The following is a 24,835-nucleotide window of genomic DNA, read 5'->3' as shown; positions in this document are numbered from 1 at the left end:
TTATTTTTCAGACGACTTTCTAGGATTGTCAGTTTCTCCATTAGCAGGCTTTTTTTTTTTTAATTAATTAATTTATTTATTTGAGAGAGAGAGAATGAGAGAGAGCAAGCACATGAGAGGGGGGAGGGTCAGAGGGAGAAGCAGACTCCCTGCTGAGCAGGGAGCCCAATGCGGGACTCGATCCTGGGACTCCAGGATCATGACCTGAGCCGAAGGCAGTCGCTTAACCAACTGAGCCACCCAGGCGCCCCATTAGCAGGCTTTTAATAAACCTTTCTACTTGTACAGGCTCCATCTAGATAAATTAGAGAAATCAGCTCCATCCAGACAAATTAGGAAGAAAAACAGAAAAGCATGGAGAGTGTGCAGTCACACACCTCACTTGGGAAATTGCTTGCAATTATGTGTTGCATACAATTTATAAATTATTTTTAAGTAGATATTTCACCTATTGTGAACTTTTGAGTTCCCTAGCAAAGGCTATTGGTTTAGATTATTTTAAATATTATTTCATTCCCACAGGGTTTTAAGGTTTTGATTTATATAAAAAACAGGCCTGATGTTTTCCTAATTTTATTAGGAAATATTAGGTGGTGGTAAAAGATTGACAAAGTCTTAAAATGAGGTTTCTCTAAAATGCGCAGCATGAATTGGGCTATGAAGTTAAAACCACCACCAGTTTATATAATAGCAGCGATAAGGTAACAATAACTTTGTCTTGCTTTTTTTAAAAACCAGTCTAACTTTACTGTTCTAGGTAGTATTATTTCTATCTTTGTCCAGTTAACACTGTATTTAAAACCCGTAGCCTATTCTTTTTAGTTCTCATTAAAGTCCTTATGGGTATATTCTTGGAATTAGTACACATTTCTACTCACATATAGGCTAACGCCAAACTCCCTTAAAATTATACTTCCTCTAAGAATTAAAAAAAATGAAACAAAAGTAACATGTCATAGTTATTTCAATCCTTTAAAAATGAAACAAAAGTTACATGTCAGAGTTATTTCAGTCCTTTAAAATAGATCCAAATATACAAGTCATTATTGCAAACAAGTTTTTTATATAGCAAATTAAGAAAACTGAGCATGATCCCAACATAATCTGTTTGAAAGCCAATTTTGTTGAATTTTGAAGTTATGTTGGCGTGGATAATATTTTTTTTAACTTCATTTTATTCTATTTCAGCATGGAGCTAAAGCAGTATAATCCTAGTATTTACTTCTCTGACACTTCTTAGTGGCTCTCAATTCTTAATTCAATCTTGCTAGGTAGAGAGAAGAAATTACTGTCTTTTACAAGAAAGATACAAGGATTGAACAATAACAAACAACTCAGGCCTTGCACTAATATCTACAAGAGCTTCTTATGAAACATTTACAAATATAATCACTTTCTCTGTGTACTTCAAACAATTGAACTATAGAAATTATGTCTATAGGATTGTGTGGGCTTACTCCATACTAGGTTAATGTTCTTTGTATTATCCTACATATTTATGAATATCTGTTGCTTCCCATTCTTTGACTTATTTTTGAAATGTATAAATTGTTAAGAGATGAGTTATTTTTTATGTGCTACTTTTTAACTGAAACTTCTAAAATGACTGTTTTCTTATTTCCTTTCTTTATCAAAATCTCTTTCAGTACAAAGGAGATGGTATTATTACTAAATGACAATTGGTAGTTGTTACATTTAAACTACTTGATTTATTATATAGTTGTTTTCCATCATATGCATCTCCTCAGCCATCAGTTCTTTCCTTTGAAAAAATAGCAAAAATAACAATTTGGTTTGTAACTAATAGTGCCTTGGAAACAGCATGAAAAAATCATTTTCTAAGAGATGCGGTATTTTTCTTCTCATATGAAAACAGAGAAAACCTCCTTGACATTCTGTTCATTGCTGATTCATATGCACTGACATGACCTCTCTGTGCTCCTGTCTTGCTTTGGAAGCTTTGTGCTCACTCTTTAAAGGAAGGCCAATTATTTAATACATGTGAACTCAAGTCTGTAACAGAGAGGAAACAGATACATCATTTATTATAATCACATTATTTTTGAATGAAATCCATTAGATTATGGGTGAATCATATGTCTGACTTAGTCTTTGACTAAATTGTCAGACAATTTTTCTTATTTTTTTAAAATAGGAATACTAAATGGATAGGCAAGATAAAATTTTACTTTTCTTTCTGTGGGATTGATGTACCAGTGTATATCTCTTATTATTTCTCTTTTTTTTTTAGATTTTATTTATTTATTTGACAGAGAGAGACACAGCGAGAGAGGGAACACAAGCAGGGGAGTGGGAGAGGGAGAAGCAGGCTCCCCGCAGAGCAGGGAGCCCTATGCGGGACTCGATCCCAGGACCCTGGGATCATGACCTGAGCTGAAGGCAGTCGCTTAACCAACTGAGCCACCCAGGCGCCCTTATTATTTCTCTTTTTAAAGATATTTATTATCCTTTGTTCTTTTTCTAGTAGTTTTTCGTTCATTCCCCTCATCATTGATTGGTTCAGCTGAGATTCCATAATCCTTAGTTTTATACATAAAACTGCAACATTGTCATGAATTTACCCTCTAAGAACTAATTTTTATCATTGCATCCCTTTAGCAGAGAATTTAAGTTTAACCTAATAAGATCCTATAAATATTTGGCAGGTTGTTGGTCTATTTGAAAACTATATATTTTTAAAATTCGGATTGAATTCCTAATTTTATGCAACAAGAGGTTGATTCTGACCAATTAACAGAAGAGGAGTTTATTTATTAAGAGGTTATTGGGATGGGAGAAACAGGCTTTGAAGCTCAGCTTCCAAAAGCAAAGCCCAAAACCATGACATAGAACTGACCTAATGAGGAAATCCCATTGCTGCTGCTTGCCCACCAAATGCTCCCCCTCCCAACTCATTGCTTTCCCTTTCCCACTTACACCACTGCATCCCACAACCTCTAGATGTTGGCCCCCAAAAGCCAAAGTCTCTGCCTCTATCCTCACCAGTTAAGAAGGTCCCAAATGGAGTTTCATTCATCAGATTGTTCATTTTTTCTTGAAATCTCATGGGGGCAAGCCTGATTGGTAGACCTTTGATCACATGCCTATATACTGGGTACGAAAAGAAGCTAAGAAAATATTCTTTGGGCATTCTACCTCGCAGTGATCAAACTTATAAATACAGAATATCTCCTGATATGTTAAGGGTTTTCACAAAATGCCAAAACAAGAAAATACGGCAGACGTATACTATCCTACATTGCTTGGCTATTCAACATCAATTTATACCCTTTGTCAGTACTTAAACCTAACCTTTAAAATACACTGTTCTTCCATACTTAACCATATTAACAATAATATCAAGTAAAATAATAACAAAATACTTCAGCTATCCCTTATAAAAACAAGATGTGTTCATAATGGGAATGGCCTAAAATCTCTTGTAGCAAACTACCACACGGCAAGTGCAGCTGAGAGTGTGAATGATCTGATCACATAACTTCTGCTGTTTCTTTCTCAAGTCTCATCCCATGTATGTCACAGCCACTTAATATGGTTTACTACTGAGCCTGCCCGATTTAATAGTTCAGTGAATCAGCTAAACCAAGTTCATTTAGGGCAGATCAGGTCACATTTACTGTTTCCGCAGCCTGATACACAGACTCCAGTAGCACTTGGTAATGAAGTAAATGCTCCCTCTCAAAGGGACAAGTTTCCTGCCTGATGACTTTGCTCCGGAACCTTAGAGATCTCCGCTAGGACTCCTTGATCTGAACTTGCCATGGGTTCCATCTATCACTGTGATAGAGTACTAACGTCTCTAAATCCACTGGCTCTGTTGGTCATGAAGGCCAGGTAGATGCTCTGGAGCCCGGGGCAACTAGGAAGCCTCCTTTGTCCTTTTGCGCTCACTTAACAGCTGGAGGCTCTCAGGTCACTTCCTAAATAGGTCAAAGCAAGATTCCCAGTGGGATATATATTATTTTCAAAAAGACCCACATACCACTGTGCCTCTTTCTTAGTGGCAGGAGGCATAAGGTAGGTATAGTTAGTTATCTAACTTTGTAGAGGTTAACCTGATATGCTCAAGATCGTGGGGCCCTCAGAAACTTCACTGTGATGTAGCTCTTATATTCTCATAATGATGTATCTCCCACCTTACTACACTCATATTGGACTTAGAGCTATGTTGTACATATCTGTACAAAGGATCTTGAATACTTATTACTTCCTGCTTTCCAGGTCCTGGAGATGTAATGTCACCACCATTGTAGTTGTCCTATGTTTTGGTGAGACAGTAATGGTCTTTGTGAAATATACTGTGGTTCAGAGCCAAGTAATTTGTATAACCCTAAGAGGAAATGATTTATTGCTCTATGAAAACAGCTCTTACAGGTATTCTCTCTATTGGGGAAGAAGGAAAAAGTCATGTGCAGATGAATAGTCTGAGTATACCTGGTGCCGAGCGCTAGCAACGAATGCAAATCTGCAAGAGCAACTGCATATGCAACCACTATCTGATTAAGCCTCTGGTAATCTACTCTCCTTCTCCAATGCCAACTATATACTCTCTGTGTTTAATGTCCTCCTGGACTGAATGTGAGGCAGATTCAGGTTAGAATTCCATCCACTCATCATTTGATTCCCACAATCGTCCTTTGTGAGCACTAGCCCACAGTGGTATTCTGGGTCCCCCGTCTTTTAGAGTTAGTTCAGAGCTATTCTACAACAGTACCCAAAAGACCTGGTATATCCCTTTCTCCAGTGCAGTTACCTTGATGGAAGAGGCCAAGCTGAGAGTTTACAGTTTACACCTGTGATGTCATTATGATACATGTCTTCAGGAACTTGCACTCTCTCCTTCACTCAAAGAGCTCTGGGTCTGCAAAGTGTCTTAGGACTAGAAATTGGAAAAGATGTTATAAATTTTTGTTTTAGTGGTTCAAGTCAGGCCTCTCTTTATTAAACCTAGATATCTTATAATTTTATTAAGTTGGAATTTTTTTGGATGCCTATCTGGTACATGGATCATTTGATCCAGTAGTCAAAGCCAATGGTCAGTGCAGGCCAGAGCATTCTGATTAAACTTAACTCTCCTAGTAAGAACAGTAACGTCCTCCTCCTGCCTCTTGCATCTAAGTGTTTCTGCCTGAGGTCGGCCACTTCAGCATCCCACTATCTACACTGAAAGCAGCGATACCCAGGAGCACTCCTGGTTTGTAAAAGGTAGACAGTGTTGTTCACTGATGCTGCCTTTTCCCTCCCCGGGAACATTAGGGAATAGCTCTTGGCTGTGATTTTTGCCTTGAACCGAGAATTTGGAATTGTAAACATTTCGTTATCTTTTTAAAAGCTGTGCTGTGGAATTAAAAGCCAGTCAAGAATCTTGTCTTCTTCATTACTCTTTATATTGTTGTTCCATGTTAGTAGCCACTGGATCTTCCAAAGTCTTGCCTTCATTGGTCACTTCATTTCAAGTGACTATAGTTAATAATTTGTTACTTTGCTAACTGCAGGCTGCCAGACTTGACTTTTTTTCTTTCTTTCTTTCAGAAACAGCTGGAATTTTAGAGCCATCAGCCCTTAGAGAGCCAGAACTAGCCATAGATCTTCCTGATTTTCCTGAGGCTAAATTGCCTTCAGCCACTTCTTAATAGCCATTTAGTATCAACCAGGGTTTTCCTCTTAAGCAGCAGAAGCTGTCTCTGGGCAGTTAAGCAGTAAAAAATTTATTAAAAGGAAATTGAGTAGTTGACCAGATTGTTGAGAGCTAGAGAACCAGGGTCAAGGTCAAGCTTCTAGAAACAATACCAAAACTCTACCACAAAACTTGCTTAAAGAAAAGTCCCCTTTTGCTGCAACATTCCCATCAAGCCCTCTAAGAGCCCGTTGCTTAATGCAACATTGCAGTAGCCAACAGTTGAATGTGTCTCATCCTTATGAGCAAAATGGATGCTATACAGCGCTTCCTTCCTCTCATTCTGCTAAATCAAAGTCCATCACAGTTGACTCTGATTAGCAGAGCCCTGGGAATAAAGCAGGATAGATAACTATGTTTTCTGGGTTTTACCTAGGGGAGTCATACCTCATAAGGCTAGAAATTCATCAAACACAGGAAGGGTATCAAAAATCAGGGAACATTACAAGTGGCCACTACATATTTTGGAAATTTTTTCCAAGTTGCTATGGTTACAGTAGAAATATTTTTCCAGCTTTTAGTCTCATGGCTAATTCTAAATCTGATCCTTTGAAGTCAAACTACATGGGTTTCATTCTTACTAAAACAGGACTTCAGCAGTTGCCAGGTTCATCAGACGTCTTGTAGAAAGTTTGCCACTTGGCCACCACAATTTCATACTTTCTCAAATAATCTGAGGTTTCTACGGTTAGGCCCAAATGATGTGACACTGTTCAGAGGCTATGCAGTATTTTGGATAGATAAGGTTTTCGTTCCATGTACTTATGCTAAAAATAGATAGCTTTAGAAGGTATATATAAATAGATTTTTTTTTTTTTAGGTTTTAGTGATTAAGTGATTGTTCTTGAGTTAATCAACAATTTTACCTTTGGTAATTTGGGGACACACTTACGTAACAAGTTTTAGTACTTGTTTTCATAGAGTGATGGCCACAAAGATTCCTAAAGTAGAAAGAACTTGATTAACTTGTCTTTTTACTGAATTCACCTAGATTAAATTTCAGTTGTCTCTTGTGTCCTTGGAAACATCTTTGTTCTTGGTATATACATCACACTCTTATCAGTGCATCTCTTTCTTCTACATCCTCTCCATTTTCTTGCTATCGAACCTGTTATCCATGACCTCTGCTATTTTTTTCAACTCTAAATGTAAAATTGAAGAAATAATAAGAAACTAGACAGCGAAGTACTTTTTATCAAATTAAGTTGCATATATTCTATGTGTGTCTGAAAAAGGAGAGTCTTTAATCCTTAACTATGTAATAAGTACATAGGTTTTGTTGTGTCTATTTTCACTGGTCCTTTTTACTTCTATCTTTCTTTGAGATTCTGGGCTATAGAAGATTATGGCTGCTCAAAAGCTGGCTGCCAGTCAGAACGTTATTATGCTAGTAAGTTTCAAAGTTAGATCCCTCCAATCCATCTGAGTCTTTTCCAGATAATGTTTTCCAATGTAGATAATTTTCTGAACATTTGAGTTGAAGTACAGTATTTTAGGATAAATCCTATATCCAACATTCAGTGTACATTGGGATTGATTCATTAAATGATTCCACTATTCTTGTCACGAAGATTTTTCATATTTTCATTTTTTTTACATGTATAATGTGATCATTACCTTGTACCAGGAACATATTAATCATAATTTCTTTGCCATTTTACAAGAATTTTAATGTCTGCTTTTTATTCATCTGTGGGGACATTTGGCATATAAAATAACTTTGTTGCTTAGTTTTTCCTTTATAGTTTAGAGTGCTTATTCATTTAAGATCTAGTGTGACTATAATATATTCAACACTTTGCTTTTGTCCTCAATATTTATTCCATTCCTGTGGTTCACATTTTCCTTTTCTTATGTATCATGTGTTGAAAATGAAAATATCTTGTCTGGGGTGGAGCTTAGCCACTGGACTAAACAAACATGCTCTCCTTCTGCTCTTAGTTGATTTTAGTGGTTAAATTACTAAAAAATCCTGTTTAAAAAAAAAAGTTTTACATCTACCTTTTTTTATTGTGTACTTTCATAGTTAGTAAAATTCCCCTCCTTTCAACTCTCCCACCAAAATGCAACTTGTTCACTCGTATTTCTTTTATATTTAAGAACCTGACATTAGTAGTGAACAGATTAATGAAATAGCACAGACATTCAAGCATCTAAGTTCTTGAATTTAGTGGAAGAAATTAAACCACTTGAACAAAGTTTCCAAAACTCAGAGGGTATCTATGATGGGCTATCCAGGGCATGTTCTTCTTGCATCAGTGGCACAAGTGCAAGAGGAAAAACCCAAATACAGGACCACTGGGAGCTTCTGACTGTGTCACCTCTGACATCTTGTGGGCCAAACCAAGTCATACAGCCAAGCCCAAGTTCAAAAGGCAGAGAAGTACATTGCACCCACCATGAGGCCAAGCATGTTGCATGGTCAAATTCAACATCAGTGGAGTAGAAAACTAATCCTCCATGGACGTGGGGAAAAAGAATGGGTTAATAGTTGCCAAATAGTAATTTAACCTATTACACACCAACCAATCTAGGTAGGCTACCCTCTCTCCTGCTAATCCGACTCTATCATATCATGACCCCATTATATTTTCTTCCTACCCCATATCATTATCTGAAACTATTTTAATAGCTTATATTGCATTATTTATTCTTTAAATATCATCAGACACCTAATGTGTATGAGGCAGTGCTCTAAGTGGCATCTAAGATGCATCTAAGCGACGCATCAATAAAAAAACAAACATCCATGTTGATTGCCTGTCTCCCTCACTAAAGTATAAGCTCCAAGAGAGAAAGGACCTCATCTGTTTCGTTCACCACTGTATTCTCAATAACTCAGAATAAAGCTGGCACATAGCAGATGTTCAAGAAAATTTTGTTTCCTGAATGAAGAAATGCCAGTAAACATTTATGTAATCTAACACCATGTGCTCAGACCCTCTCCTTATTAGGCAGCTTTCTGATTGTGGTTTGTTTACAGTATAGGGAAGTTACAGTATAGGGAACAGTATACTGTTTACAGTATAGGGAAGACTACAAGTCTTCTTTTGAGAGAAAGACCTGTGCTTAGTATTTTGGCAAATCTGAAGTCTGTACCTAGACAGCTGAAAAGCAGTCCTTCGAGGCAGTAAACTCATGGTAAAACCACCCTGGGAAACTTAAGAGATAGACAGCATTGGCTAAGTACACTTGTAATTCACTTCTAAGCAGATAATGCAGAAGGATTTTTTTACACAGAATATATGACACCCAGTGTCTCATGAGGGTTCTTTCTGCTCCTTTTAGATACTTATCTTCTTTGCATCAAAGTTTCTAACAAAAATTATTTTAGTGATAAGGTATTAGTTTTTTTTTTTAGGCTCATACATAGCAAGCACAAAGAGTATGTGAAGAGCTAAATTAATTAATGGCTTCATTACCAGGTTTTGAATCATGAAAAGCTGTGCTACTCTTTTGCTTTAGGCTTTTAAAGCTCTGTTTCACGAACTTTTCTCAGAATATGTATATACTGTACAAAACTAAGCAAAAACTTAACAAAGGACTGTCAGTAGATCTGTTCTATAGAGATTTGAACTGCATTATCAACAATCAAGACAGGAATGTTCCCAGCTCCCATCCCTGAAGCTGTAATTGTTTTATTTTTACACTCAACCTATTAGTGTCTAATAGTATACAATCTGCCAATCTCACATTTAAAATAAAATCAGTCAGTGCTTGCTTCGGCAGCACATATACTAAAATTGGACTGACACAGAGAAGATTAGCATGGCCTCTGCGCAAAGATGACACATAAAATAAAATAAGTCATAGCAATTCTCATATATACTTTAGGTTCTTAAGACTTTTTCATGCATTAGGCTGTGAAAAATATTAGATGCTTTGATAAAGTCTTTTAAGAGCTACTACCATTTGCTAAGGAAGATACTACTATTTAACTACAATAATTCTTAATAAAATATAAGTGATGATGAACTATTTTATAGAATTGGTGATGTACCACTCTAGAAAAATAAGAAGATATTGTACAGTCTTAACACCAAGAAAGAATTTCACAGTATCTTCATTGCCAACAGTATTACTGAGTTCTTTTGTAAAGATTTTACTTATTCTATTCACTCATTAACAAGTGCTTATTCAACATTTACATACTAAGTATATACTATAAATAAGATAGACATGATCCCTACACTGCCAAGGATTAGAGCCTAAGAAGGAGAAGGGAAAAGCCAGAAATTGCCACACGTGAGAGTGCTGAGAGAGAAGTGGGACAGGGTGCTACAGAGGCACACGGGATGGGACCTAATCAAGTCCTCATGGATCAGAGAACCCTGCCCAGCAGAATGATATCGAAGCTAAAACTTTTCTTTTTTTTAAGATTTTATTTATTTATTTGAGAGAGAGAGAGAGAGAGCATGAGAGGGGGGAGGGTCAGAGGGAGAAGCAGACTCCCTGCTGAGCAGGGAGCCCCATGTGGGACTCGATCCTGGGACTCCAGGATCATGACCTGAGCCGAAGGCAGTTGCTTAACCAACTGAGCCACCCAGGCACCCCGAAGCTAAAACTTTTAACAATTACTTCTCTCTCCCTCTGTCCAATGTATAGGGAAATCGATCTTTAAAAAATATCCAGATTCTGACCACCTTGACTGCTATCACCAGTGACTAAGCCACTGTCAGCTTTTGCCTGGCCTTCTTCACAAGCCCCCTAACGAGTATCTTTACCTCTACTCTTGCACTGCAAAGTCATTTTTCACACTTCAGTCAGATTTTATTGCTTCTCTGCATAAAACCTTGAAATGGTCCCATGTCACACAGAGGAAAGCCTGAGTCATTGCAGTGGCCTCTAGGGCTCTCCATGATCCGGCCTCCTGTTTCTTCTCGCATCTCCCAAAAACACCAAACCTAACTGTAAAAGATTGCAACTTTTTCACAGAGTTTTAGTGTCACATAATACTCAATTCAGTGTTTTCAAAATTTCACGGAACTTAACCTATGGGAGAAATTGAAAAACAAGCCTCCTGATTTAGTAAGTAGAGCTAACTATGCTGTGTTTCGGATTTCATCTACATGATTTTGAGGTATCTTTTTTGGCTCTGACAGCCATCAAAACCGAGTGTTAAACTACGTCTAGAGCCAAACCAGTGTATCTCAGAGTACTAAACCAGGATTTTCTTATTCAATCACATTAGCTTTAAATAGTACATATTTTATGACATGTATAACATATTAATAGAAAAATACGCCTTCATAAATTAATAAATAACCATTTCTTTGGGCTGTAGAGCTTCCATTTTAGACCAGTGGTTTTCTCCACATTTATGTCTAAGAAAAGATAACCGTAAAGATATTTTTTTTATTTTTAAGGATTTTATTTATTTATTTGACAGAGAGAGACAATGAGAGAGGGAACACAAGCAGGGGGAGTGGGAGAGGGAGAAGCAGGCTTCCCTTGGAGCAGGGAGCCCGATGCGGGGCTCGATCCCAGGACCCTGGGATCATGACCTGAGCCGAAGGCAGACGCTTAACGACTGAGCCACCCAGGCACCCCATAAAGATATTTTTAAAAGAGACATTGTAGTGAGGGGAGCACTTTGTTATTTGTCGAGAAAGTTGCACTGTTTCATTTCTCCTAACTGGAAAACATGTTTGAGAGGGAAAATCAAGATGGAAAGAGATGCAAAATAGTTTTCATAATTGATTTGTTTCACAGTTATTTCAGTGCTAAATTTACAGTTAGTTTAAAATATACCTCATTCTTTAAGACCTTTGCTATAATACAGGACTGTGCTTGTCTCATTTGTTTTGTTTTATTGTCGTAATGTTGTTAGGAAAGCTATAAGCTTAGGGAATATAGTGGAGAGCCAGTAAGACTTAAAGCAATTGAGAGAATAGCCAGATTGCTTAGGGAGTAGTCAAGAATGAAATCACCTTTACAGCAACAATGATCAGCTATTATTTGCTTTTCTAGAGAACCAGGATTGAGATGAATTCATGAGTAAACTCATGAATAAATCAAATATCATATTTACATGATACAGAAATATTATAAAATTTGACTCTTATTTTCAAGGACTTATGGGATGATGAGTCTAAATATATATTTAGAAATTAGTGCATTGTACAAGGTAGCATATGATTGTCATAATACATGACTCAGCCTGTCATCGCTCAGAGCATTTAGAGAAGGGAACATGTAGAAATAGGGCAGACTATGTAAAGACCGTAGTTCTTCATCTAGCATTGAAGAATTGTGGCAAACAGTGCTAATTGCCTATATAATATTAAGTCTGTCCTTCTGCCCTACTAATAGAATCCCAGGGTTTTTAAAGGTAGCAGTATACAGTTATGAACAGGGACTCCTCAAACTCTCGTCAGCCTTTAGTGGCCACATAACCCAGTTCTAGCCACTGAGGTGTCAAAGACAGTCTACTGAGTGAGGCTTTTAAGAAGTCTCTTTCTCTGGGAAAAGTGGCCAGACTCCTTTGGCAAGTATGTTTTGCTTTTCCTTTCTCGTCTTTCCTGTCTACAACATAAACTGATGCCAGAAGGCACAACAGCCATCTTATGACCAAAGGGAAAAAATATATATATGCGAAAGATAACCACGTAGGAAAATAGTCTGGATCCCGGACTGTTTACTCCCAGAGGCCATGGTGCATTAAATAATAAATTCTTCTTTAAGCCACCGTTTGTCAGATTTCTGTTACAGCTGAACACACTTCTGACTGATAAGAAGGGTGGGGGTTTGCATAAGTAAAGACGTGAAGGAAAAAACCAAGCATCAAGTCACAAGCATCAAGTGGCATCAACAATATGAGCACACAATTCAGAATCAGAAATGGATGTTACTTATCTGAGTACAACGTAACGACTAAGGCCCCTGGAGTGGTTTATATTGATTCAACTGCTTTTAAGTATATAAATTGCCTTACTTATTTTTGGGAATTATTTTTAATTATTTTCTTTGTCATTACCTATGAATTATCTGAGAGACATGGCATTCTTTTATCCATTTTTCTTAAATGAAGGCAGAATTCCACAAGTCCATACTTTTAAGTATTCAGTAGTCCATAAGTCAAGTGTAGGTCCATTATTTAAGGACCTTAAATTATTATCCCAGATAAGCCATTATAACTTTGCCTGTCTTCCAACAAGTTTACACCACAGAAATGATATATTCAGAAGAATTAGTCACGTGAACTAGATGTAGTTTCTCAGCAGCATGATGATGGAGGACCAATCTCTATAAAGGATTGACATTATTTCAGTGGAATCGTATTTTTAAAAGTATGATACTGCCTTATAGTTTTCTTAGCTATAATACAGTAAACTCTGATTTAAACTAAGGAAAAAGAAAATTCTCAACAGTAGTAAAATATGTAAGGCAGTGGGTGTGTTAGCTAAATTGTGTTTGAATGGAAAAATGTCAGTTTTATAAAAGGAGAAAAATTGTGCTTGTGCATTTCCATATCTGGTGTGCAGCCTCCCATCAGTTGTGCAAGCTTCTGATACCCTCTCAACAAAATCTCTTCCTAAAGTTAGCCTGATCCAGTTTTATTGCTTGTAACCAAAAAACCCTACAGATATAAAGTAGCTAGCTGTATCTTACATCTGCATGAATCCTGTAATTTAATAAAAGTAGTTAGCATTCATCTTGTCTCTGGTGAGAAAGAGCTAGTAGAGTTTTATGTAGGTAATCGTGAGAATCATGGAGATACCTCATTCTTCCACTCCCGGGGCGAAGTGAATGAATGGATAAGTTAGAGCTTCACACTAAAGAACATTCACTCTGCATTCATGGTTGAAATGAGCACATTCTAAATCTCATAGTTTGTTTTGAACTAGGCTATAAATTGTTAAATTAGATTCTGGTTTAAAAAGTACCTACTGAAGTAATTGATGGCACATCAGTGTTTATTAAGAATAAGAATATTACCATTAAGACATGATGTTGAAACTGTCACTTCAGAAATCTTTAATGAATGAGTTCCATATGTGTTCAATACAGTGTAATCCATAATACAAGTAAATCCCTTGCAACCAGCATCCTTAGACTTTACACAACATAGAATTACTAACTAATAGGTTGAGAAAAGAGGGCATACAACTAAGAAGAGAGAATAATCAAAGACCACCCTGAATCAGTTGCTTCTTTACCACCAGCTGGTAAAGTATTTCCTAGGAAAACGAATATATTATCACTAAATATTTCCGTGCCTTCTATTAGTGTTTTTTTTTTTTTTTTAGGAAAGTTTTGAACTAATTATTGAACTATGCATGAAAATGCTTATGTGTCACTTTAAAAGATTCTTACACATATATTTCATTCAACATACGTAGATCAAGAAAAAAATGCCCTGTCTGGCAGGTAATGGCCTTAAGTGAAGTTTAGCAGAGCAGCTTCTCTAGAGCTATAAATTAATCTGCCATTTTAGTTTTGGAAACTTGCTACAGATGACAGATTGCTAATGGTGCTATGCAACAACCGAAACTACGCATTGTAATTGGTAGAAGCTGCTTCAGTAGTACTGAAAGTAGGAACTGTTACCCATTTTAGTATCCACTAATGGACTTCTTTTCTCCCTCTGTTTTTTAACAAAAATCTGGAGTTCGGCTTAATTATTCAAGAACCAGGGAGTCCTTGACTTTCTTAAACATGCGTTTAGTTTTTCCAAATTTTCCTGCTCAAAGAATTGTTACTGTTTGCCTTGAGAATCATTTATTCTGAAATGTGGGGAAAGTAACGGAGCCCTGAATTTTGTATACGAAGTGATGGGAAAGAACATATTTTTGTCCCCTGCACTGAAATGCCATCTTAATGGCTTATTCATATCACAACCCGGCTGACAGAGGCATGATATTCCGTGGCCTTGAAAGGGTTACTCTGGGAAGCGAACACTAAAGTAACTCAGAGATTGCCATTCTGTCTTCCCACAGTGAAAAATGAAGCGGATCAAAGCATCTGTAAAGCAAAAACCAAAGTGATTATTCATTTCTTTCCTCATTTAAGAAACACGCACTTTCACTCTGCTCCACTCCTCTCCTCTCACCCCAATGCCAGGAACTGCACATTCAGATTTACCACACAGAGTCTGACCCATAGCTATACCCAAAGAGCAACCACATCCAAGACACAGAAGGAAAGCCAAAAATAATGAAAGCCTCTGTATCTGAAAAGATTCTTATTTAAGATCTCAGGTAAGCCTATAGAATTGTGGACTCAGGCGATCAGACATCAATCAGACATTCAGTTTCTTTTCACTTGCCTTGTATTTCTTGAAGCCCTACCAAGAAGTGCTCCAACAGAGAGCAAACAGAGATGACTGCTTAAACAGCACCTTTGCTCCACAGAATTTTCTTTTGGGTAAACAGTCTTTAGTTCCTATGTAGACTTCACTGTGTGTGGATATGTATTAGGGCTAAAACCAAAAGGCAAATTAATGATAAAACAGACTTCTGAAAGCAGAGAGAAGTCACTAAATCTTATTTGCACTTACTTTAATTAAATATTAATTAGATTGGATAATTTATGCAGATGTAAGATGTAGCTACTTTCTGTGTATACAGGGTTTGGGTTACAAGCAAAAGAACTGGATCGGGCTAACTTTAGGAAAAGGGATTTTGTTGAAGGGTTATCGGAGGCTTGCAGAATCGATGGGAGGCTGTATACCGGACATGGACGTGCGCAAGGGCAGTAAGTCAGCTTTGGAAATTCAGAGGCATCGGTGTTAATAATGGTGTTAGAATGAAAAAATACACTGGTCAGGGTAGCATTACTAGGAGAGGACAGAACTAACCATTTTCTGTGTTGTTTCTCCACTCGGTATGTACATCAGAGAGGGAACATCTGATTGGGTTGGTTTGAGTTACATGCCTGCCCTTTGGTTAGAGGAGGGCAGGACACCTAATTACAGTCCACCATACTGAATCCATCGGGTAAGAATTAATTTCCCAACTGGAGTTCAAGTTGCCATTAAGAAGGAGAAATAGGTGCTGGAAGCCAAAAAGCAACAAATATTCAATACAACTACCATTTATTCAGTGTGCATGGTTTATTAGTCACTATGTTTCATATGCACTATCTTATTTAATCCTTAAAGGAAGCTTCACAGTAAGTTACTATTTTACAGGTAAGAAAATTTAAGCTTTGAGGAAGGTTAGGTAACTTGTCCAAGGTCATACCATGAGAAAAATGGCAGAATTAAGACACCAGGGAGAACAATCAGAACAATTAGACTCCATGCTCCCTCTTGACAGATCTGTGTGTTATCACTGATGACAGTATTTCCTGAGCCAATCTCTCAGGGGTAAAAAACAAAAACAAAAAAGATTTTTTTAATACTATGTGTAAATATATTAAATCTACCAGTAGTACTATACAATGTACAAGTTCTTTATTTGAATAAAGCTTTGGGAATAAATGTGATGTAAATTCAGAATGTAAATTTAAAAATGATTTTTTTTCTCTGATGCAAATTCAGGGTTAATTTCTTAATATAATGAAGGGCTTAGTTTCTTAATATAACGAATTTATCAGTGAATGACAGAGGTGAGCCTGCACATCAAGCTTGCTATCTCTTGGTTTCTAGGGGAGAGATTAGTGAAGTAAAAAGTTGAGGTAGTGATTGCCATCTGTACCAGAAAAAGTTGCATGAAATGGACATGAACTACTATACTCATTTTTACTGGTAGCATTCTTTCGGGTATTTGGCAAGTCAGTTTCCTTCACTGAGTTCAATTTCCCCATCTATAGTGAAGAGATACTAATAACCCCCATAATCCCAAGAATGTAACGAGATGATGAATGTAGTATACTTGGTGACCTCTAAACCAGGGTTTCTCAACGTTGGCTCTGTTGATCCTTTGGGCCAGATAATTCTTTATCTTTGGAGACTGTACAGTCATTGTTGGATATTCAACGTCCTGCCTCTACCCAGTAGGTGCCAGTAGCATTCACCGCCTAGTAGTGATAACCAAACGACTGACTCCAGCAGAATCTTAGAGGTCTTATGGATGTGAGTCAGGTTTATTTCATCAGTAAGCCCCTAAAATAGCAGAGTTCAACCAAGAGTAAGAGAAATCTAGAACAAAGAGTAGAGGAGGGAGATGAGAATTAGTTGTGGCCTTAAGACAGACTAAAAAAGGGGTTACAGCTCATCTCACCAACTTTCCTTTTGTGGGTTTCCCCACAAAAGGAGACCAAAAGACCAAACAGAATCCTCCAGGAACTGTTACCAGAACTTATTAAGCAATGGAAATGGATTCTAGGGCTAACGTACTAATTCCCCTAGTTGCTCAGATTGTTGGTGACTGGCAGGGTTCAGCTGAGTCCCTTGGCCAAAGTCATGTCCTCTCCCTGAGAGACTCCTACATTCAAGGTTTACCAAATGTTACCTCTTCAAAAAGTCCATCCCTGGCCATCTTAGCTAACATCCCTCCATGTTTTTCTCCCTCCACCTGCCATGCTCTACTGCCAATGCCTTTTCTTCCCCTAGCACTTCATCAGTTACTGAAATTGTTTTATTTACTGTTTTAGATGGTTGTTTTCTATTTTTGTCCAAGAAGAGTGGCATGCTTGAAAAGAGAAGGAAAAAAGCCCTGTGTTCCAATGCAGCCCCCAGTGGCTGATATTTTATAGTCCTTCAATAAGTATCTGCTGAATAAATGAGAGTGGAGGTCACAGGGAGGACAGCCTGGGGTGTTCCGCTTACTGAAATAGTTGTTCTGTTCAGTAGAGTCTGAGGAAAAGCTGTACTTATTTTGTTTCTTTGTTTTATGAAGGACCCCCTGCACCATGTCTGCATCTCATATATCAACTTTATGTTGAAAAAAAATGTGTTGATGTAGTCCCTTGCTGTCATGCTGCTGTCAGGCTTCTGTCTCCACCATAACCATGAATGTTACTTGTCTCTGGCAGATGAACATGATTTTCAGCCATGAGAAAATAATAAAAGGTTCTTAGTTCTAGGGTACTCTAGGATTTTTCATAATGTTTTCAATGAAATTAACTTCTGTTTTTTCATTTTATGGAACGGCTCTGAATGTCATTAAAAGCACACATGTTTGTGACTAGATGGATTTCAGTACTTAACATCTTGTGTTAATCTTATTTTTTAAATCCCACTGCCAACCACTTCTGCCTGGTTGGACCACCCATATCTGGGTTTCTGTGATGCATTCTTTTACGAATAGGTTCTTTTTTCCAGTGGATTTCCCTACCTTATCTACAAATACCTGTTTTCTACTTGCAAGGGGAAAGATACCACACTGACTTCCACGTTTATGCTCCCCAATCAACTTGAATTTTTTGTCAAATTTTTCTTTTCCTAATATGGGAAAGCTCCTTATACATGAGTAGAAAGAATATTCTCTCTAGTTCTAGAATCTGATTTAAGAGTGGAAGAGGTGCATTCCAGGTTAGAAGTACAGGGAATATGGAAGTGTTCTCTTGGAGAACTCAGAATTAATACCACTTCTCTTCCCATTACCTGCATTTCCTTTTCCAATGTCATTGACTCTATCAAGTAAGAAGTATTTACTGACGCCAGCTATCTGTCTAGCGCTATAAAAGGTATTGATGGATAAAGCAGGGGTTGGCCAAACATGACTAATGGACCTAATCCAGCTTGCTGCCTGTTTTTTGTTTGTTTGTTTTAAAGATTTTATTTATTTATTTGACAGAGACACAGCAAGAAAGGGAACACAAGCAGGGGGAGTGGGAGAGGGAGAAACAGGCTTCCTGCCGAGCAGGGAGCCCGATGCGGGGCTCGATCCCAGGACCCTGGGATCATGACCTGAGCCGAAGGCAGACACTTAAAGACTGAGCCACCCAGGGCCCCCCCCCCTTTTTTTTAAATAAAGTTTTATTGGAACACAGCTACATACATTTGTTTACATATTATTTATGGCTGCTTGTGTGCTACAAGAGCAGAGTTGAGTGGATTGTGACAGAGACCATATGGCCTGAAAAGCCTAAATTTTTTACTATCTGGCTCTCTACAAAAAAGTTTGCCAACCCATCGAGTTTATGAATTAATTGGGTTTATTGTGAAAACACGGAGTTCTTGGTAAATCAATAAATACCAAATTGTATGTTACTGAAGAGAATAGATATCACAGATTAGTTATTGGTTGGGAAATAAATCTCATTTACAAAGGAGCTGATGATTTTAAAATGTTGAAATGTGAGAGATGCCTTGTACTGCCTTTCCTCGATCATTCTGTGCTTTTCTTTGTCAAGTCTCAGATATGCTATGAAATTAAAAGAAATTTAAAACTTTATTAGCAAAGCTCTATGTCCTCCATAATTCCCTCAAACAGATGTGCTGAAGAAATAGCACAGGATTCTTAAGATCGCAACATGCCTGGTGTATCATAGATCCTCAGCTATGTTTAAATAAATGACAGAACGTGCAAACTCTAAAGGAAGAGAAATTCTTTTCAAACAATAGCTAACGTTGTTGAGTACTGAAAACGTGCCACCTTCGGATGGTGTTTCTCAACAGGGAAGAGACTGGCTCTTTTAAGATTAAATGGTAGCCAGAATGTCAACTCCTCCATTTAGTGTCTGACATATCGCACACTGTAAGAGCTTAATAAGTTTTTACTGTCACTATTTAGAGGAAATTGTATATTTTCTTTCAGACATAGTACTAATTATACTGAGGTGCATGAAAATAAGTAAAGCATGTAAATTAACCTTTGATTGCATCACTCTCAGATATTAAGAAAACATTTGTATTTAGGAAATACGTAACAGTGATTCACAGGAATGTAAAACTAGCTCATTCATCAGTGTAGAAACATCCTCTTTTAAAATTTTGTTGTGCTGATTATTAATAACTGATTGATATCTTTTAAATAGCAGGAGAAATTAGCTAGGTATATGGGGTTGTACCTACTCAGCTGCTTCCTTTTATAAAAGCTTTTTATTTTTAGTTTAACATAAACCCTTAGCATACCACTCAGTGGCTTTTCACAAAGGAAGCACACCTGTGTAGCCAGCACTGAGGTCAAGCAGAATATTGCCAACATCCCAGAGCACCTCCCACGGCTCCTTTCCACCACTATTGCTCTCCCAGAGGGAACCTCTCTCCCGTCATAGGAACAAGCATTGTAAAGACTAATTGAGGAGATGCTAGCATGTTCTTTTAATAAGTCCACAGATTCTGTTAGGCCTTTGAGACCAATCTATCATTTTAAGTAGAGCATAGTCTTCTGACTCTGAAATATTTTATGCTAAATATGTCAGAGTTTTTTCACATATCAGTAATGTGCTTTGACATGTTTAATATGACATGTTTAATATGAAAGCCTTCAGGGGAAGGCAGTTATATTTTCCTCTGAAAATAGAGAGTGAGGCAGGGTTAATCATGAAGTTCGTGATTCACAACAACAGCACCCACGGTCGGGTGAGGTCTCACTAGGGTGCCCGTTAGTGAGTCAGTCATGCAAACGTAGCTAGACCTTGAGATGTAGAAGGTGAATTTGAATGACTCTCTGCTCTGCCGTCACCCGGTGCTTTGAGGTAATTTTGTTTTTTGCATTTTTCACTAATGTCCGTGAAGGAATTCATATCTCCCCTTCCTTCTCTGTTGCAAAGGCCATGCTAATTTATCCCGACAATTACTTCTATAATCCGAATAATGTATGAATGAATATCCAAGAAAATGCTCTGAAAGCTCTCAAGTTTTCTGTTTCATAGTTATTTCCCCATCCTAATTTTTCTTTGTTTTACTTTATGTTATATGTTTTTAAATTACTTAAAACAAACAAACAAAAAAGGAGGTTTTATAATCCTTGTTCCCAAATGTTTAGTTTGGCATCTGATGCAAGGCCTCAGTTCCAGGCTCTAGTGCCAGAAGCTGAAGCTGAAAACAAGAATGTGGTGGACAGGCTTGAGATCTGAATTCGGGAGGAGTGTTTATATTTTCCCAAGGGCCTCATTAGCAAGAACCCAAGCCCTGAATGTTACTACCAGCACCTTTTAACTGACTGACTTCTCTGTTTTGTATAGTAGAGAGTCATCTTATACGTGCACATCCTTACTTTCTCATCCCTGTCGACTGCCTTGTAAGCTCCAAAAGAAACTTTAACAGTAAATCCTCATCAAATTCGAAGTTGTGATTTTGTCACAGCTCATGGCGCATAATCACACAATAGAGTTTAACTTTTGAATATTTTCAAAATTAGAACCAACTGAAATGTCCATCAGTAGATGACTGGTTAAATGCATTATGTTATGGTGGAATGCTGTACACGCATTAAAAGAATATTTATCTACATTTGTCAATATGGCTGCAAAATGTCCTGAATAATCTTGTATATTCAAATGTATTTTGCTGTATATCTCTCTGTATAGATGTTGTCTTAGAAAATATATTTAAACAAGTAGAAGACAAAGGTGATTTATTGTCTTCTCTCAGAGGTAGAAGGAGATTTTGCTTCCTGATTTATATTCCTTTGTTTAAATATATAATATATTGATTGTGTCATAGCTTTAAGAAGAGAAAACCAGTTTAAATAGACGGTTGTGTTGTTTTGTGTCTATTTTTTATACGTCCAGTATTTCGACCCTTTTTTTCCTTTGTAAAATATATTCAGAATCCTCTCCCGAGCTTTGGCTGCAGGGGCATACAGGTTTGACTTGGGTGTTCTAGACAGGAATAGGCCAAAGTTTTGCTTTCTCATTTGAGCCATGCCATACTTAGAAGGAAATGCTGACCAATGAAGTCAATGCCAAGGCCGACAGTGGTATCGAGGTCAGAGAGAGTTCTGTAGTTCAGTTTCCTACTCATTCGTCTGGGTCTGTTTTATGGCTTTAATAGGATTAGAGAAACATTTACATTGAGGCTTTAGGAGAATTTTCACACTACGCAACTCTCACAGAACAATATAAACCCACAGGATTAAGGATGGAATTGATCTAAAGTCAGTAGGGTAAAATGAGTGCATGCACCTGGTTCTCTCCTTGTTTTCTACTTGCTGAGGAAGCCACCCTGAGACAGTGAGGACAAAAATGTATGTGTAGGCAAGGGCATGTTTTTCAGGGAGACATGATGTGATGTAATTTAAAGAAGTTCTGCCTTTTTAAGACGAAAAGCAAGTCCAGTTGCAAGTGGTTTGTTGAAAAAAAAGACTGATGTAGAAAATAGTCTGTCTCTCAAATATCTTATCTCTATTAGTATTTGTTTGATCTTCCATATATTCTTCATTCTTCAACCTTGCTTTCTCCTGCCTTTTGAGTCCCATAATGATTGGAGTTACTCTTTCTGATTGCAATTCAGAGACCCATATTGCCTCTTGTAATTTAGGTGAATATTGACTGACTTCAACACGTACCTGCACTGGAGATAAGATTAACACCCTAAGGAAATTGAGAATGCTAAGAAATAGTATCTAATTAGGACCTGTGGCAGTTGAAATGATCATAGCAGTGCTCCCAGTCCAACATTCCCTTGCCGCACCCCATCAATAAACAGAGTCTGTTTTCCCTCCCCTTGAACCTGGGGCTGAACTCTGCCTGCCTCAACAAATCCGATCTAATGGATGTGACACCAGGTGATTCTGAGGCTAGATCAAACAAGGCAATAAGGCTTCCACCTATCCGTTTTTCTCTCTTGACATAATTGCCTGTGAATCTAGCCATCCTGCTGTGACAAAATTCAAACTACCTTCTTTGGGGGGACCACATGGAAGACCCACATGCACAGGAGCTGAAACTTCCAACCTCCAGCCAACATCAGTCACCGGATGTGAGTGAGCGAGCGAGCCCTCAGCTGATTCTAGCTTCTGACCTTCCAGCCGAGATCCCAAATATCATGGGGCAAAGGCAAGCTGTTACAGTTGCAACATATTCCAATCCCTAACCCACAGTTCATGAGCGTAGTAAATCGTTGTCTTACACCACTGAGTTGTAGGGTAATTTGTTTTGCCGCCATAGTAACTGGTACAGGACCACTTCTCCACTAGAGACAGATAAGGAAGTATCTGTAGACAAGGGCAAAATTCTTTTTGGGAGATAATTTTATATCTCCATGGTGTGGCTTGGATTCAAAGAGTAATTTTTAAAAGGCAGATGTAGCTAATATTGAAACACACTGAGAAGAGTGACCAGAGGACTGGTTATTAAAAACTACCTGAGCATGCAGAGCTTTTGCATTCAGAAACCACCAAAAGGAGTCTTCGTTAGATCCAGTTAAGCCCTCCTTGTGATTCCAGGCTATTTCAGGACTTGGAATATTATCTAGACTGATGAAGCAATCCAGAATACTGCCTTTCAGAGCGATTTCAACATGTCAGTAACTAATTCTTCTGGTTTCAGAAGCACAAAATGAGCAGTGCCAGAAAGCAGTTGGGCCGGAGCTCTCCCTGTGTTAAATCTGACAAAGTCTAGAGCATGAATGATTCTCAAGAACAACGGTTTTCAGTGATAGGAATTAAGAAGCTGGACAGATTTTTTTCGTGTCACAGATTTCAGAATGTGTATAATTTTCAAATAATTTTATAAAATACTGTTACTAGTTCTTTTACTCCCCCATTCGTCTTGATTATATGTACGTACCATAAAGATAAAGCCACTCTGCTATCCATTATTTACTGATGCAAACATCTGTTTCCCAGGATACTGTATTTTATTGATGATGATGTACATTTAAAGAATACCATAACTAGTGTACTGAGTATTTTATAAAATAACTTGCAGTTTCTTTTACTCATTTTATTTTTTTTAAAGATTTTTTTTATTTATTTGAGAGAGAGAGTGAGAGAGAGAGAGAGCACAAGGGGGGGAGCGGGAGAGGGAGAAGCAGACTCCCTGCCGAGCAGGGAGCCCGATGCGGGACTCGATCCAGGGACTCCAGGATCATGACCTGAGCCGAAGGCAGTCGCTTAACCAACTGAGCCACCCAGGTGCCCTCTTTTACTCGTTTTAAATCCCTTGCACACAGGAGCACCTGGGTGGCTTAGTCAGTGAAGCATCTGATTATTGATTTCAGCTCAGGTCATGATCTCAGGGTCATGAGATCAAGCCCTGCATCAGGCTCCGTGCTAGGCAGGGAGTTTCCTTTAGATTCTCTCTCTCCCTCTCCCGCTGCCACTCCCTCAACCCGCCCTGCTCACATGCGTGCACTCTCTCTCTCGCTCTCAAATAAATAAATCCCTTGTACATATTATTTTTGTGAAGGCAAAAATGCCATTTGACTGTTGGAATTTTTGAAAATATAGTATTTTCCTTTCTCATCTCAATTGCAGTGTGTACTTATGGATAACTTTTTTTTTTTTTTTAAGAAAATTAGCCACCCACCTTCGTTAATCTACTTGCTAGTTCCAGTGCATGAGTAATGATGCTTGGTAAGGATTGGTTACATAAAACATTTTGAGTAACTGCCAGATTTTCTTCTGAACTTTTCTCACCTACAAATATAGGTGAGAGAAGAAATATAGGAGAAATACAGTATCTAATTAGGGGGATGGGTGTTTGAATCAGATTTCCTGGATTAGAACCAAAATTTGCCATTTATTAGATGTGTAAGCTTAGGCAAGTACCTAAAACTGTGGGCCACATTTTGTTCATCTGTAAAATGGAGATAAAAATAGTGCTTATTTTACATAAAATTGTTACGAGAATTAAATGATTTGGCACGTGTAAAGTTCTTACAACACTATCTGGCATATAAAAATATCATTGTCAGTGTTAGCTATTAATGCTATTATTTTATTGTTGAGGTAAGTTTTCTTAGTTACATAGTTTAGATCAAACTGCCTTTGGTACAACTGCCTTTGGTTCTTGAAGTATTTTTTAGTTTAAATACCTCTTTGTTACAGAAGTGATTCATGGCAACTTAAAATATATGTACTATTGGGGTGGCTATTGGGGTGGCTGGGTGGTTCAGTTGTTTAGGGGTCCGACTCTTGATTTCAGCTCAGGTCATGATCTCAGGGTCATGAGATCGAGCCCCACATTGGGCTCCACGCTCAGCACAGAGTCTGCATGTCCCTCTCCCTCTGCTCCTCCCCCAATTCTGTCTCTCAAATAAGTAAGTAAATTAAATCTTTAAAAAATATGTGTGTGTGTGTGTGTGTGTGTACTATTAAAAATCATGGTGAGGGGCGCCTGGGTGGCTCAGTCGTTAAG

The 24,835-nt window shown here is 37.8% G+C and overlaps 1 protein-coding gene and 1 non-coding gene across 8 annotated transcripts in view; both read left to right on the top strand.

Moving 5' to 3' along the window:
- The window catches only part of CCDC91 (coiled-coil domain containing 91), a 284,867-nt gene that overhangs the window by 211,803 nt on the left and 48,229 nt on the right, over positions 1–24,835 (top strand). The gene's annotated exons all lie outside the window — the stretch shown is intronic.
- LOC123324952 lies at positions 9,412–9,519 on the top strand. Its single transcript, XR_006540129.1, has one exon. It is a non-coding gene; the product is annotated as a U6 spliceosomal RNA (small nuclear RNA).

The sequence above is a fragment of the Neomonachus schauinslandi genome, chromosome 5 (assembly GCF_002201575.2).
Source record: "Neomonachus schauinslandi chromosome 5, ASM220157v2, whole genome shotgun sequence".
NCBI lineage: Eukaryota > Metazoa > Chordata > Mammalia > Carnivora > Phocidae > Neomonachus > Neomonachus schauinslandi.
The sequence above is the reverse complement of the archived record's forward strand: the minus strand, read 5'-3'. Positions and strand labels throughout refer to the sequence as shown.